Below are 6,038 nucleotides of genomic sequence, written 5' to 3' on the forward strand. Positions count from 1 at the left end.
ATTAATCTAATTGAATTGAACTGGATTGGATTGAAGTTAATTGAATGAATCTAATCCAAAACTTGCATGTATATTCTATATACTACTGTTAGTCCTGTACTCTTACTGTTAGTCTTGTACTCAAGCAGGAATAGGATGCACTGAAGTGGGTCCTGCTGTGCTATGTGCGATGCTCTGTAACTCCGTAGCTTTTCTGTGTACATGGAATACAAAAATAATGTATTTTTTTTCAGACAATGATTTTGTAATTAAAGTGGTTTTTTTTCAGAAATTATGTTTAAGAACATAATTTTTATATGTATTATTATTATGTTTAAGAACATAATTTCTTATCTTTGAGAAATGTACAGTCGGGTCCATAAGTATTTGGACAGTTACAAAATTTTCATAATTTTGCCTCTGTAAACCACTACAATGGATTTGAAATGAAGCAATCAATATGTGATTGACTTTCAGCTTTAATTCAAGGGGTTTAACAAAAATTACTGCGTTGTCACCCAGATAAGGATGGGTTCCCTTTTGAGTCTGGTTCCTCTCATGGTTTCTTTCTCATATCGTCATACCGTCGCCTCTGGCTTGCTCATTAGGGATAAATTCATACATTTACAATTTATATCCTGAATGTATTTATTTCTGTAAAGCTGCTTTGTGACAATGTCCACTGTTAAAAGCGCTATACAAAAAAATGTATTGAATTGATCTCTCAATATGCTGTGTCGATGCAAGTGAAGGAGGACATCATTAGGCTGAAAAAACTAAACTGACCTATCAGAGAGATAGCAGAAAATTTAGGAGTGGCCAAATCAGTGATTGGTATATTCTTAAAAAGTTTCTTAAGGCAAAGAAATAGAATGTTCTTAAATAGCCGAGTCAGTCACCTCACCTCAACCCAATCGAGGATGCTTTTCACTTACTGAAGACAAAACTGAAGGCAGAAAGACCCAGAAACAAGCAGCAACTGAGTAGTAAGGCCTGGCAAAGCATCTCAGGGAAGGAAACTTAGCATTTGGTGATGTCCATGGGTTCCAGACATCAGGTAGTCATAGACTGCAAAGTATTTGCATCCAAGTATTAAAAATAATCCTTATATTTATAATTATATTAGTTTGTCGAGTTACTTTTGATCCTCTGAAAATGGAGGAACTATGTAAAAAATGTCAAATTAAAAAAATGTCAAATGTCAAATCAATGTCAAATCAAAAATACTGATTGCTTCTTTTCAAATCCATTGTGGTGGTGTACAGAGACAAAATCAGGAAAATTGCGTCTTTGTCCAAATACATATGGACCCAGCTGTATTTAAGCAGAGACTTTTGGAAATTCATTTAAAGGCAGAGGGATGTTAACTGACAGATGAGAAAATGAGAACAATGGAATTAAGCCCATTCTTTTCTCTATTCCTTGTTGTGGTCCTTTTCTCTTTGTTTTGGGAAGTGCTGGGTACAAGAAAGATGACAGGTCAAAAAAAAATGTAAATAATTTCTGAAGCATCCACTGGAAAGGATAACGCTTTCATTTTTAACCAGCAGCTTCTAACAGTCTACAGTAGCCTAATAGTCTGATGATAGATAAAATGTACTGCTACTACTGCCACTACCACTACTATTATTACTACTACTACTACTATTACCACCACTACTAATAATAATAATAAATAGTATTTTTAATTTATAAGTTTCAGAATACCTAAAAACACTGCATAGATACATCACAGAACATACAACCATGTAGCAAAAGTAATAGTAATACAATTTTAATCTTAATTTTAATATATAAACTAAATATATAAACTAATTTTAGTATATAAACTAAAAACTGATGTGGAGTTGTTATGGTTTACAGCACCTACAGTGCTGCACTTGGAGTTTGTTCGAAGAGAAAACCAATGTAAAACAAAATAAAGCCACAGATTTTTGCATGGGGCGCATTAAAGAAGATGATCATTCATTGCTTATTCTTCTCTGTGTTACTGTTGTTCCTGTTGTTTTCAGGTCATCCTGCAACTGTTTTCAAGTGACTGCTGGCTAATGCTTAGTGAAATCTTGTGCACCTGCCCCTCACCTTCACCATGACTGCTACTTGTTGTGTGAAATATCCCCAACCAATTTCAATGTCTTTTATAATGACACCAGGTGCAATTTGCCCAAGAACATTTTTTGAAGCGTTTATATCTAGAATTTGATTTTTTAATTGTAACTTTTATATACTGTATACAGTCCCCTCTGAAAGTACTGGAATGGCAAGGCCAGTTCTTTTGTTTTTGCTATACATTGAAGACATTTGGGTTTGAGATCAAAAGATGAATATGAATAGCAAAAGATGAATTTCAGTTTTTATTTCCTGTTATTTACATCTAGATGGGTTAAACAACTTAGAACATGGCACCTTTTGTTTGAACCCACCCATTTTTGAAGTGATCAAAAATATTGGAACATGTCACTGACAGGTGGTTGTTGTTGCCCAGGTGTGCCCTGTTAGATAGCTCTGAATGTCTACTCCTGGCTTGAGCCCTGGATTTTGTCTGTGAAAACTGTATTTGTTGTTAACAAGATTAACTGAAGATTAACATGAAGACCCAAGATGAGAGACTGTCTATGGGAGAAACGCAAACCATTTTAAAGCTGTACCTAAAGGTGTACTTACAACCAGACATCGAACAGGTCAGCAGAATTATAGAGGCCATACCACAAGATGCAAACCTCTCATCAGCAGTAAGAAACAGAAGGCAACTGGCAAAGAAATACAGAGATGAGCCATGAAAATTCTGGAACTAGAATTAACCTCTACCAAAGTGATGGAAAGGCCAAGGTGTGGAGAAAGAAAGGATCTGCTCATGATACAAAACATATGAGCTCATCGGTCAAGCACGGTGGCAGTAGTGTTATGCCTTGGGCTTGCATGGCTGCTTCTGGAATGGGCTCACTAATCTTTACTGTTGATGTAATTCATAATGGTAGCAGCAGAATGAATTCAGAAGTCTACAGAAAAATTCTGTCTGCAAATTTACAGAGAAATGCATCCGATCTAATTGGATGGCAGCAAGACAGTGACCCAAAACACACTGCCAACGCAACAAAGGACAAAGGACAATGTGGAAGGTTTTAGACTGGCCAAATCAATTACCAGACCTTAACCCAAATGAGCATACATTTCACTTCGCAAAACAAATAACAACTGAAAGAAGCTGTGGTACAAGCCTGGAATGCAACAGTTTGGTGATATCAGTGGGTCGCCTGCTTCACGCAGTTATTGCAAGCAAGGGATATGCAACCAACTATTAAGTATTTACTTTGACTATCTGTTCCGATACTTTTGCTCACCTAAAAATTGGGTGGTCTGCCAAAGGTGCTACGTTCTAAGTTGTTTAACCCATCTAGATGTAATCAGGAAAATTAAAGCTGAAATTCTGATCTATCATCTCATACTCTTCTTTTGATCTCAAACTCAAATGAAACTCAAAAACAAATTGGCCTTGCTGTTCCAATACATTCTGAGGGGATTGTATTTACAATTTATGGAAGTCTCCAGTGCAGACGCTTTTTAAAAGTCAGGGTTTTCCAAAAGATTATTTCCTGTTATTGGTTACATTACATCCTCTGTACACCACCACAGTGGATTTGAAATTATGCAATCAAGATGTGATTGGAGTGTAGACTTTCAGATTTAATTCAAGGGGTTTAACAAAAATATTGCATTAACCGTTTAGGAATTACAGCCATTTTTTTTATAGAGTCCCTCCATTTTCACAGGCTCAAAAGTAATTGGACAAACTAAAATAATCATAAATATTAGGATTATTTTTAATACTTGGATGCTAATCCCTTTCAGGCTATGACTGCCTGAAGTCTGTAAACCATGGACATCACCAAATGCTGAGTTCCCTCCCTTCAGATGCTTTGTAAGGCCTTTACTGTAGTCGCCTTCAGTTGCTGTTTGTGGGTCTTTCTGCCTTCAGATTTGTCTTCATTAAGTGAAAACCATTCTCAATTGGGTTGAGGTGAGGTGACTGACTTGCCATTTACAAACATTCCATTTCTTTCCTTGAGAAGCTCTTGGGTTGCTTTCATGGTACGTTTTAGGTCATTATCTATCTGTACTGTGAAGTGCTGTTTTGCAGCATTTGACTGAATCTGAGTAGAAAGTATAGCTCTATACACTTCAGAATTCATCCTGCTACTTCTATCAACAGTCACATCATCAATAAACAACAGTGACCCAGTTCCATGCCATAACACTGTCTCCACATGTATGAGAAATGATGTGGTATGCTTTGGATCATGAGCCCTTCCTTTCCTTCTCCATACTCTTCTCTTCCCATCATTCTGGTACAGGTTAATCTTGCATCAGAACTGGTTAGGCTTTTTTTTTAGAGTTTTTTTTAGTAAGTCTAATCTCCCCTTTCTGTTATTGAGTGTTAACAATGGTTTGCATGTTGAGGTAAACCATCTGTATTTACATTCATGAAGGTGTCCCTTAATTGTAGACTTTGACAATGATACACCTACCTCTTTGAGAGAGTTTTTGACTTGGCTACATGTTGTGAAGGGGTTTTTCTTCACCAAGGAAAGAATTCTATGATCATCCACTTTGGTTGTCCTCTCTGGCCTTCCAGGCCTTTTGGTGTTGCTGAACTCGTCAGTGTATTCCTTATTTTTAGAAATGTACCAAATTGTTGATTTGGCCACTCCTAAAGTTTCTACTATCTCTCTGATAGGCCTGTTTTTTTTTCAGCCTAATGATTGTCTCCTTCACTTGAATCAACACCTGTTTGGACCGCATATTGAGAGTTACTATGAATAGCTACCAAATGCAAATTCAACACTTGGAATCAACTCCAGGCCTTTTTTTATTGCCTTAATTTGTCATGAAATAAGGAGGAAACAGGCCACACCTGGCCATGAAACAGCTTCTTAGTCCAATTACTCTTGAGCCTGTGAATATGGAAGGTCTATGTAAAAAATGGCTGCAATTCCTAAATAGTTAATGCAATATTTTTGTTAAAACCCTTGAATTAAAGCTGAAAGGCCACATTCCAATCACATCTTGATTGCGTCATTTCAAATCCATTGTGGTGGTGTACAGAGGAAAAATTACGAAAATTGTGTCACTGTCCAAATACTTATGGACCTGACTATACAGTTGTTCCCTCTTTTTTCCTCTCTCTTGAAGTTAGTTAGGCAAAAACCAACAGCTTATTGTGTTACTGAAATTATTATGTCTCTCGAAGATTCATGTCTCATAGATATTTCACAAAAAGAGCAATGTGTTGTTCATTAATACATTAAAACATTTAATTGTTGGCAAATCACTGCAGCGTAAGAGGACATACAAACTCAAACACTACTCAGTTTTATGTTTATTATTATTATTATTATTATTATTATTATTATTATTATTATTATTATTAGTTATTTAAAAAAAAAAAATTATTACATGGGGGCATTGCGGCTCAGTGGTTAGTACGGTTACCTCACACCTCTAGAGTTGGGGGTTCGATTCCCACCGCTGTCCTGTGTGCGTGGAATTTGCATGTTCTCCCCATGCATTGGGGGTTTCCTCCCCAGACTAAAGAAATGCGTTGTAGGCTGATTGGCAGCTATAAATTGTCTGGAGTGAGTGATTGTGTGTGTGATTGTGTCCTGTGGTGGGTTGGCACCCCATCCAGGGTTTCCCCTGCCTTGTGCACCAAGTCCCCTGGGATAGGCTCCAGGCTCCCTATGTAGGATAAGCAGTACAAAAAATGGTATAATGCTAGTATGACAAACATACCATAATAACAATGGTACAGCCATGGCTTTGAAACTGCAATCCAGTGATGGCTTGTCCACAGAGGCAGGTGGGGCAGAGCACCATATATTTCAGCAGTTCAACAAATGTTAATATTCATAAAGTACTCATTCACAAATCAATATATTTTGAATTCTACTGAAATGCTAATTGCCTCTTTTGAGCGACCAATGATTTTAAAAATGTTGCTATTTGACAGATATAAGCAGATGTTCCAATGATTGCGAGATGTAGTGCAGTCATGGGGTAGC

The sequence above is a fragment of the Pangasianodon hypophthalmus genome, chromosome 13 (genome assembly GCF_027358585.1).
Source record: "Pangasianodon hypophthalmus isolate fPanHyp1 chromosome 13, fPanHyp1.pri, whole genome shotgun sequence".
Classification (NCBI taxonomy): Eukaryota; Metazoa; Chordata; class Actinopteri; order Siluriformes; family Pangasiidae; genus Pangasianodon; species Pangasianodon hypophthalmus.